We start from the raw sequence: 11,610 nt of genomic DNA, 5'->3' as shown, positions 1-11,610 counted from the left end.
ATAGATGAACAAGATTACAATAAAAGATCAAAATAACGAACATGAAACTGAACCAGAGTTTAACGTGCAGTGTGTGTGACTGTCCCTTTAAGAGTCAGTCTTCGGGGTGGCGCTTTTCTCCCCATCAAGGCATCTTGATATTAATAGCGCAGGCTGTGTCTTCCTCCTGTGACGTAATGCCCACAGCCAGCCTAACAGACAGAAAGGTCCTGTCATGTAGCACAGCAAAGCGATAACGGCTAAAACAGATAAGCAGCGGCACGCTTTGCTTTGGTCTCCCCAGCAACAAAAAAAACCCGACCACTAAACGGCATTGATACCTAGTTCTCGTTATATAGCGAATATTTAGGGCCAAAAAACACTCACACACACAAACAACAGTCGGTACATTAGCCTTAACTCTCTCTCTCTCTCTTCCCCCCTCTTCTCCTCTCCTCTCAGACAGACCAAAAAAAAAAGACAGCCAAGAAACAGTCACCCCCGAGTCGACATCATCAACAAACAAAAAAAAAACCACAAAGAGACGAGCCAGCCAGCCAAGCCAAGCCAACCGAACCAGCCAGCCAGCCACCATCTTAAAAGAAACAGAGACCCACACACACAGAGAGAGAGAGAAAAAGAGGGGCTATTCTTGCTATTTTTGATCAACAGGTAAGCGGCGACACAAGAAAGAAAGAAGGCAAGAGGGGGGGAAACAAAAACAAGCAGAAATAGGCTATAAAACAGCCTGTTATAGTAGTTGGTGCAGTCAGTGACATTTCTGTCTGGAAGCGGGGCGAAAACGCGCCGGGCAGCGCTCGAGCAAAGCGAAGTTGTGCGCGAGCGCCGAAAATAGCCGAGTTGCAAGCTCACAAGGCTTTCGCGTTCGCGACGCCTTGAGAGCTTGTAGGTCTGCTATTTTTTAGGTAAACGACAACCCCAAGCCCCCCCCCTCCCCTCGCGCATGTATATAGTTGCAGAAACTATACGTTACAAACGTAACCCCGGTTATTTGATTATTATGAGCGAGACATGGAGCGAATAATATGAAAAATAACGCATGGTTTAACGTTGGTATATCTACTTCATCATCTTGTTTTAGGAAAGCGACCGTCGCTGTTTATCGGTGTTTATATTAACAGAAAAGCAAGCAGTCCTGTTTTATTAGGAATGAAATAGTCTTATCTAGTAGTAGTTTATTTATTTATTTTTGAGAATTTCATTTTAGGAATGGAATAGTCCTATCTACTGCAGTAGGAGGTTTTATTTTTAGATTTTTTTTTTTTTTCTAATAATTTCAATTTAGGAATGAAATAGTCCTATCTAGTAGTAGTTTTTTTTTTTTTTTTTACGAGCTGCTTTTGCGTCTTATGTAACTATAACGGCCCGGCGAGAGAGAGAGCAAGAGCTCAAAGCGGCGTGAGGAAGTAAGGAAGGAAGGGAGGGAGGAAGGAAGGAAAGCAAGGCAGGCAAAGGGGGGGATTTACTGAATGAGAGAGAGAGAGGAGAAGGAGGGAGAAGAGAGAGAGAGAGAGTAGCACCGCTTTGAATTCACATGGCATTAAGGGTTTGGTTAGGTCATACAAAACGCTACACAAATACAAAATAGGGGGGATAGGAGGATATAGCTACTGCTGGGGGGGGAAGAGAAGCGATAGCCTGGTGCTACTGCTTTGCTTTGATTATTATTAGAAATGCACCCGAATCACATCATCAGAGACGTGGAGTGATTGTCTACTATTACTGCTATACACAGTAGGTTGGTGTTTTTTGTTTCCCCATTACTTTTCGTTTGTTATTATTTTCATGTTAATTGATTTGAGGTATAGCTCGCCGGGTTGGTGGATCGATTCAAAATGTTCATGATCATTGTGTTTTGGAACAGAGAGAGAGAAAAAAAAGGCAAAGCCGAGGAGTTCTGAATGTTTTGGTCCGCAGCAGCACGAGTTGGCGTTTGTTTATGTTTTTTTTCTCCTATTCATTGATTTATTTACTATAGTTTGACTGCAACAGAAGTTGATACTCAAGTTCAGATTTCTTCTAGTTGCGAGAAGTGACGCATGAAGGGAGAGCAAAGCAGCAGCAGAGGATGAGAGAGAGAAAGAGGCTTGTTTGCTGACTAACTTTCTCCAAGAGTCAAAGTCAGTGTGTGCTGTGTGGAGGACAGATCAAAAAGACGGATGCTTTCTTTTTGACGTGTTTTCTTTCATTTTACTTTTAAACCGCGGATATCTGTCCGTTTTCACCTCTTCTTTTCATTGTTAGGAAGCACGAGAGAGAGAGACATAGGGACATAGAGCCGCGTGGTGGATGTGAATTGTCGTAAAGGTCATAAAAATAATCCCACAAGAAAGAAAGGAGAACCCATTATCAGTTATTTATTCCGGTGCGTTGTTGTTGTTGAACTATTAATCACCCTGAGTTGCGTTTCTTCTCAACTTTGAAAAGTCCCCCCCCCCCCCTTCCTCTTGTGTCCTAAGTAACTGTGATGTTGCTTTGAGATAAGAGAGCTCGTAGGCATGACAACTCTGTGGGGACAGCAGAGTATGTGAGGCCAGCACAATGAGGCACACACACACTGCAAGGAAGCTTTTCAAGATAGCCTCCACAGTTCACCAATTCTGGCCCTAAAAGAATTGACCATGGACCGACTTTCTACTTTAAACCCCAGAAAGTTTTTTTTTAAAGAGAACTGCTGATGCACTTGTAAAAATACTCTCTGTTCATTTGTATCTGAGAGTGTACTTACTGTACACGTGTGTTCAAATGGTTCATTTGGTAACATGTGTACACTCTCTGAGTTGCAAATACTTACTTTTTAAAAATTATATTTTACTGTGTACAAAGTATTTTACCTATTAATTGCACACCCCAATTCATTTTTACAACCAGTAGGATTATTTTTTTTAAACTTCACACCGTTGTTTTAATATCTACAGATAATCCCACAGTGTTTAATACATTTGGTTCTTTAGTTCTGAAAGTTGGACATCTATTCTAGGCCTACCTCTAACTTTGGACTAGCTTATTTCAAAGCCCCCTCCAAAAGTTCAAGCATAAATCGTGATCAACTTTTTTTTTTAATGACCTATTACAGCCTTATTACAGTATGTGTCCTGTCCTGAAAGTTAGAACTGTTTTGAAAGTTTAAAGCCTTTAAGTTTAATTGTCTCTGACCTGTTGCCTACCTCATATTACCTAAACATTTGTCTACCTCAGAGTTGCATATGCAGTAGTACGGCTTTACCATATTTTCGGACAGTTCAGAGCGTACAATAGAAATACATAAAGCCCTCTGTAATCATTCATACACAGTTGTAGAAGGAGTGACAAAAGTTTTCCACAAAGTTCACCTGTAGCATTTCATCTCTTTAATTCCGGTTATTTTTGTGTTTTATTAACAAAAACAGCACAAATTAACAGAATGAAGCTCCAAATATTACTATTTTCTGTTAGATTTAGATGTAGCGCTTAACACGTCTATTGGACTCAGATGCCAAAATGTCTGCTTTCATCCCAACTTTGTAAAACGATATACTCAGCAACATTTCAAAAGTGGATAGGCTGCACTGTCAAATAATCTCTAAATGTCTTGTGTAGTGAGGAACAGTGATTTATTTACTTTTATTGAAGAGAGGGAGTGATTTTTCCCCCCCAATTATTATTATTATTATTATTAGTTATTTTAAACCAAAAAGTCCAAATGATTGAAAGCATTTTGTAACTGCTTGTTTACAGTTAGAATCATTTTGAAAACTCTTAACTTCATGTGTCTCAGAACACAAGTTCCATGTCTACTGAAGTAAAATAGTATAAAGTTCTCTTTGGATCTTGTCAGCTGTTTTCTCGCAGATATATACATATATATTTTGTCTTTACATCTGTCTCCCCAGTTATGTCTATCCAAACCTTTTTTTTTTACTCTGACCTTGGAGATATAGATTGATTTCATAGTGTTTACAGTGTACCCCAGAAGTATCCCGAGGTTCTGTCAGTCAGATTGCTTAGCCTTTTTTTCTCCTTTTTAAAGTCCTAAGCGACATGTGGTCTAATAGGTCTACTCTATATAAGTATATAACATAAGCTTTTCATTCTGAGTGATGCTCTTCTATGCCCACAATTGTATTTTTTTCTTTTTATGACAGTATCGCTAGTCTTTCAGTATAGACCCCTTAAAATGTCTCCCTTCTTGTTATGTCTTACAGGCTTGCACGTCAATGTCAAACAGTTCTGTCTAACCCCCACTAACATTTTATGTCCTCTCTCTACGCTGATCCCGTTTCTAATAACGCAGTATGTCTTTGTCGAAAGTTTTTTTTTTTTTTTTTTTTTACAAAACTTAAACAAAGCTCTATAAAATATACCTCAAAGTACTATCTGTCTAGCCATACTATAAGCTTTTCTATTTGTTCCTTCTGTCTGAGATGCTGGCAATTATTATATATAACAGCCTTGTTCATAGTCACTATTAAACGTCAAAACAGTTGACGACTTCCTAAAGAGAACTTCTACTTGTAAAACTCTGTCCAGTGTATGCGTGTGTGTGTGTGTGTGTGTGTGTGTGTGTGTGTGTGTGTGAGAGTATGTGAAGAGAGCACAAGGCTTTTTTCCCATGTGTGTGTATTGGGGAGAGAGTGCTGGGGCTTCCTCATATGGCTGCAATATGTGAAGTTTCTGTGGTGGAAACGGGGAGAGAGAAAGTTTAGAGAGAGGGAGAGAGAGAGAGAGACGAGACAGAGAGAGGCTCAGAGAGACCAAGAGAAAGGAAAGAGAGAGAGAGGACACATGTAGTGAGGGAAGTCAGAAATGTCCTGTTCAACTAGTTGGAATGTATCTCTTATATTTTATTGATGGTTTGATGTTCTGTAAGACATTATGAGGAACAACTGTAGTGATTTTGTGGGCTGCCATACAGTTGTCTTGGGTAGTTTTAAAAGAGGTACTATATGCTCTGAGGGGGGAGAGAGGCGTCAGCGATGGACTTGATGTCACTTTAAAATAATTTTTCAAAATACTGCACGTCACAAAAAACAGGGCAACATTTTTTCTTATTAATTTACGTAAGTGATTATTGTTAGATTTTTTTGTCTGAGATTTCCCCGTTTCAAAGTGTCGTAGTCGCAGACAGGACTCGGGGGGCGTGGAAGTTTTTATTTTTGTCTTACAGTTTTCTTCTGAAACCCTTTTGTGTGCTTGTGGAGAGGGGGAAAATGGGTTATCGGGATACTACAGATCTGTGAAAACAGCGGATACGATCAGGGCATGTACTGTAGTGCCGCCTACTAGAGCTCCATCAGAATTGACTGGAAAGGAGGAGAGAAAATGAGGTACGGGTATGGACAGTGCTAGCATAGACAGAAAGGGCTACTTTAACAGAATAACCATTAAAAAGGTTGTGTACAATATAAACAATAGAAAGGCAAGTATTATCTGTTAAATGGGTCACCGGGAACTAATGAAGCCAACAACTTGATGGACAGAATCTTGATGTACTTTATGGAACTTTGTGAAAACCTTAGAATGCAGGAGAATAATAATAAAAATAAATTAATGCAGTGCTTTTGTGAAAAGTTGCTTGCATTATGTAGTCATTAATAATGTCAATGCCAGATAAATATTACTGAACATTTGATTGGCTTGATAGAAAGTTGTGACACTACTCTGGAACGCTCCAAACATTTATCGTGTATTTTTAATAATTCCTCCTATAATAAGGAGATGTTGTCCGTTTTCTTATGTCACGGCATTTTGTACGAATGCTATTTATTTTCCGTTTACATTTTAGGCATGCAGCCGACACTCTTTTCCAGAGCGACGTGTAATGAGTGCAAATGTAAGTGCAGTGGTAACATTAAGCTGATCATGATTGCCAGAGCCGAAACACCTGTGACAACAGAGGGGGAGTGGGGGGGGGGGTTAGTAAAAACGTATTCCTATGTGAAACACTTTCCTATGTCCTGTGAAAATGTCTGCTTAATCAGCAAAGTGTGTTGACTAATATTTATCACTATTCTTTATCCCTTTATTGTCCTTTTGTTGATGGGAATGTTAGAACTCAGAAGAAACTTCGAGCTAATAAGGGGAGAGTGAGAGCGAGTCTAGTCTTCATGTTAGGTTTTCTGCCAAAATCCTTCATTAGTAAGTGGCATGTAATAATGTGCAATAATGTCTGCCTGCCTGCTAACAAGGCGACTGTCACGACCGTCTTACTTTGTCTCAGATCAGTCGCTGCCTGGCTCGTCTCGGCCTTGTTTGGTTCAAGCACATCCTTGCTGACAGGGCTGCTCGCTGAGACAGCTCGAGTCTGGAGAGAGACACAAGCGTTTTCAACTATCCCGTTTCAACTTGTTAGAGTCAGTGGATCCCTGCTCTTATTTTATTGCTGGTTTTGTTTCACGAGACGTGGGTTAAGAGAGCAGTCAAGAATGATTGTGCACTCAAGTGAATGTGTTTAAGTTACGGTAAAGTATTGAAAAGAGGATTGACAAGGGTTAACTTTGCCTAATTGAGTGTGTTTTGGAGAGTGTGAAAAGATGAATTACTGTGGTGTCAGTTAATTTGCTTGTGCATTATGATGACCCGGCCAAGAGATTTTTGTGGGGAGAAAGCACATTGGCAGGTCTGATGAGACTTGTCGGTTAAAATCTTTATTCAAGCTCACGGACTCACTGCACACACCACTGACTAATTTTGTGGATGTGAAATAAATATTGTGAAATATGTTCCTAATTTGAAGAGCGGATGGCTTCATAACGTTAATTTATTTTGAGTCAAAATCTTTCAGTCAGTTTAATATCATTTGGTAATGTGTTAATATAAACAACTGTGGAATACATTGGCCTCTAGTTCGCTGATTGTTGAAAAATATTCGGAGTCGGGTGCTTTTTTCAATGTCAATTCAAATGATTGTTTTTGCAAAACAATTTGAGGTACTTTGAGGAAGTGTGGTTGTTGTGGCTGCAATGCATTGTGGTATGACGCATCATGTTCAGTATGTGTGCTTTTCAAGTATTTAATTTAATTCCATTTTTGTCAGAGTATCTCACTGGATCGACACTACACTGCTTGACAAAAATTACATATTTTCATTTGAACATTTTCGTCAAACGCCACTTGTTTATTCTACCTTCCACGGCATTGATGCATACAGTGGCCTTCTCTGTACAGAATATGACTTGTATCATATACAGTCATATAAATACAAACATGTTTGTTCAGTATGTTTATTCAAATACATTTTCATCACATCACACTATAGATTATCTGTAAAGGCTTTTTTTTAGATTGTTGGTTGCTTTGTTGCATTTACCAAATGCTGTATCTACAGGTATTGCTGATTTATCTAACGTCCATTAACAAGGGGAGTGTTTGGTATTATTTTTGCTAGCAATTGCAGATGTCATGCTCTTTCGTCCCCCTAGTTGTCATTTAGACTCTCGAGTTATGGCCTTGAGATTTATATGCATTTTTATAACAATCGTATCTCTTTTCCACAGTTTGTCAGCGTATGACTGACTATATGGACTGCCCTCTCCTGTTTGTTTGTGATGGAGATTCTGTTTATTTGCTAAAGTTGAACTGTTGTTAACTTCCTGAATATTTCCAATAAGCAGAGGAGGGATAACATCAAACAAGGGCCAACCGAGCCAGCCGTTAGTCATCACCGCTCCGTCTGTGGTTCAGATAAAGGAAGCGGTCCATTTGTCACAGACAGTTTGTTAAAACAAATCTTAACAATTGTCCTGGCCCTTCTGTGCTCATATTTCTGTATGTAGCTCTTCTCTTATTCGCCGCCTTCTCGTTCTGTCAGTGTTAGCTATACAAATATACCGGGAGCACAAATGTTTTTCTCTCTTATACTACTGTCTGGGCATGTTGTCTTGGCCCCTGCACTCCTTATTATTGGCTTGCCGCTACGTCGGTGATACAGGGATTTAAGCTCACTCCACTCTTGCACTTATTACAAGTCACTCTGGATAAGAGTGTCTGCTAAATGCCTGAAATGTCAGACCCACTGTGGTTAGAACAGCCTTGTTTAGACTTGAACTGGGTCTGTGATGTCTGTTGGTGCTTCTTGGACTTCCAAATTGTCATTGTAGTATGCCTTTTATTTTTTAACCTGTTGCCTTTTTCGACAACCATCACATGGGATCGGTTTAGCGTTAGGTGATTGCCCCCTCACCCCCGCTCAGGTTTTTTAGTAGTCTTCTGTACAGACTACTCCCTAAACAGGGGAACCGTTTTTACGGCTTTGATCTAAGAGAGTAAATGATGTCCTTGTCAGGTTATTGTGAAAAGTGACAGGAAAGATGAGAAAGAAGTGGTCTGTATTTTGTCAGAGAGTATACAGTGGAGAGTGACCGAAATGATTGGAGAGAATGAGGATGACACAAACTTTTACCACGCAAAGTTTGAATTCTCTCCTTTTGTTAGACCATATAGTCTACTATTTTGCACTGCAGTATGGGAGGAGAGTTTGTGTGTGTGTGCGAGTGCGAGCGTGCGTGTGTGTCTTACTGTGTGTAGTAAGTGTGTGTGGGAATGGACCCCATTTTAAGCTTCAGAGGACCCTACAATGAGCCCAATGAGTCTTAGAAAAGTACACGGCAAAAGAGCATGACGATTCCTTTCTTACACTCTTGGGTTAACACTCTTGATTTTACTGTTCACCACTGCAGCCGAGGCCTTCCATGACTGCGGCCACTTAGCCGTGACAGTGAGCTGCTGTATGCTGGCTAGCGGGCAGTCATTTTGAAATCCAGTATACAGTTAGGATCGTGTGTACCTGTGTGTTTTCTGCATATCGTGAAACACAAACTAGCAGTGAATTTGTTCCGCGGCTGTGTTGAATTAATTTTTCAAAATCAGCGAGGAGATGATTGGGAAAGCATATGCTTTCCTTTGCAAATTATGGCAGTTTCTAAGTCATACAAGAGCATTGTTTTTTTTAGTTTTTTTTTTTAGGAAAGTTTAGTTGATACACTGTTGTCCCCTTCTAGGCTTAGAAGTTGTCCATAATTGCTGTGGTTATGTGTACCATATGTAATGTTACATATTATATACACTAACTGCATTACTTATTTTTTTACAAGGCATGAATGTTGTTGATTTGCTCAGTCTTCAACTTCCACCTGATGCATTTAGCGTTTACATTTCACTTAAAAGCCAGGACGACTTTTTTTGGGATGATGGCACCGGGTTCAGTTTCTCAACCTCAGGGTTGAGGTGCGTTGTTGGGTCCTTGGACTTTACAGTGGAATTGACAATGCGTTCTTTGATTAAAGAATATTATATCGTCTCTGTCGGGTGGAAACCTCATATGTCCAAAACCGTTACGTTTCAGGATTCAAAAAGAAAAACGGCAAAAGTAGCAGATCTACAAGCTCAAAACGAGCTTGTGGATTTGCTACTTTTGATGCTTTTGTGTGACTCTCTAGTATGATCAAATAGGGCATTCATTTACGAAAAAACACAAAAAGTTTGAATACGCCCGACACCAACGATATTTATATTCTCTTTTGACATTTTTACTGATATGTCTTTCCTTTTATATTCTAAAATAAAGCTCCTGCCGAAAGGCTGGGGGAGCAACATAGAAACCACAGTGTTCATTTATCTATCTGTAACTCTCAGAGTTAAATGAACACTCAGTATTTTTACTGTGTGCATTATTATAAAGCCAGGCCTGCCGGCCTGCACACAGGTGTCATTGACCAGGCTCCCTCCACAGCAGCCCGTGTTTCCCCGCCGATTCCCTGGAAGAATGAAACATTGTCTGCGAAAACCCCGTGGGGAACCTTAATCAGTCCAACGTGTACAAACAATTTTCACGTGTTTTTAAATGCCGGTGTCGCAGATGCCTGAATGTGGGGCCACCTGCCAAAAGAGCGGTGGTGGTTGGGAGGTGGTGGTGGTGATGGGGGAGGGGGGGGGGGGTAGTGTGTGTTTATACTGTATTAACTCAACATTGTGAGTCCATAGATAGGACGGTGACTCAACCTGGTGAGTGTCAGGTGAAATCGCAACAAACCCGAGGGCTAATTGTCGCTCTCCGGTTTCAGTTTGTCAGGGTTTTCCTGATATCAAAAACTCGCCCGCCTCAAGTGGATTTTAGCCACCTGAGGAAGTAACAAAGTTTGAAACATAATAGTCTATATTTCCCGTATCTCCACGTGAAGCATTTTTAAACTTAAGTATCAGAGCTGACGTGGGTTTTCTTTTTGACAGACACCCATGTATAGCCTTACCTTTGTTCTCAAATGTTACTGAAATAAGGAGTAGCTATTCCTGTTGTGTGTTGAAATCCGGAGTTATGTTGAATCGGTAAGGTGGATTTCTGTTAGACCTTGTTGTGATATATTATATTGTGCAGTGGTTCTCTAACGATGTGCTGAGGCACACAGGTGTGCTGTGAGACGAGTGCAGGTGTGCCTTGGTATTTTGTGACAACCACACATTATTATGTCGCTATATAACTATACAGAAAGTTATGACTTATTGTTGAATCTACTATACAGAAAGTTATGACTTATTGTTGAATCTACTATATCAGTACTTTGTGCACACTAATTTGTCTTTACAGAAGCAAATTATATACCATCATTTAAAAAAAAAAGGACATATTTTTTTAATATGAATTATTTGGCTTTTTATGCCTTTATTGATAGGATAGTAGTCTGAGTGACATGCCGCAAAGGCCGTCGGGATCAGGACTCGAACGTGCGACGCGCTGTCAGGCTACTTTGGAGTTTAGGTGCCTGGACCGCTATGCCAGCGGTCCAGGCCCATAATCAAATATTTTAAGCACGTTGAAGCTGACCTATCCTATTTTGGGTAAGTCATTATTTTAGAAAAATGCAATTTATTATATTTTTCACAAAAGAATTAATAGCCTTAATATCAGATCTACAAGCTCATAATGTGCCGCACCATGGCGCGTTGTGAGCTTGTAGGTGGGCTATTTTAGCTATGAATACAGGTGTGTCTTTAGATTTTGACTTTCCCATTGGTGTGCCTTGGGCAATAAAAAAAGGTTGAAAACTTACTGGTCTAGTGGAACTTTCCTCATTTCAAGTTGAGTTTGGTCCAAATCTGAAGGCATGGCCATTATGGATGTCGTTACGTTATATAGTGTGGACAGTATACGACGGGGAACAGAAAACTGTAGTGACAATCTTGTGGTATTAGTTACATTTTATAATGGGGGCGAGTTGTCAGTGAGATCACGCTGTTAAATTGTAATCTTTTCCCTGTCATGATGTATTTGAATGGAAGTACAGTATTCCTTTTTTTTTTTTTTTTACCTGAGGCCGATTCTACAAATGCCTTCTAAATCAGTTGTTCTCAAATTTCTTCGTGCCGCGGACACCCAAAATGATATGTATTTGGCCGCGGACCCCCCCATCTGAAAATGTTTTGTGCCAGGGAGCAGGGACCCCCAGAAGAGAAGATTTGTGTTAAAAAAACACTTTTTTTCCCCAAAAAACTTCAAAAATAGCAGATATACAAGCAAGATGTGAGCTTGTAGATCTGCTCTTCTTGAATAGCCAACGCAAAAAACAAAAATGACACGGACGCTTTCCCGGTTTTAATAACTTCTAGTGTCTTTTTCCACAATGACAAAGTGTACAT

General features: G+C 40.0%; 1 protein-coding gene across 4 annotated transcripts in view; it reads left to right on the top strand.

Annotated features, from left to right (window-relative positions):
• The first annotated feature begins 273 nt into the window (after window positions 1-273).
• trps1 (trichorhinophalangeal syndrome I) overlaps window positions 274-11,610 on the top strand; it is a 179,489-nt gene continuing 168,152 nt past the window's right edge. For 2 of the 4 annotated variants that reach the window (XM_084081051.1, XM_084081048.1), the window contains exon 1: window positions 1,597-1,734. The gene's annotated coding sequence lies outside the window, so the exon portion shown is untranslated. Of the gene's footprint in view, window positions 652-1,596; window positions 1,739-11,610 lie in introns of those variants that run through there. The other 2 variants (XM_084081050.1, XM_084081049.1) reach the window with 2 other exon arrangements.

This window comes from Gymnoscopelus microlampas, assembly GCF_963454915.1.
Source record: "Gymnoscopelus microlampas genome assembly, chromosome: 15".
In the NCBI taxonomy this organism is placed as follows: Eukaryota; Metazoa; Chordata; class Actinopteri; order Myctophiformes; family Myctophidae; genus Gymnoscopelus; species Gymnoscopelus microlampas.
Note: the sequence above shows the minus strand (reverse complement) of the source record. Positions and strands in the feature narration are given on the sequence as shown.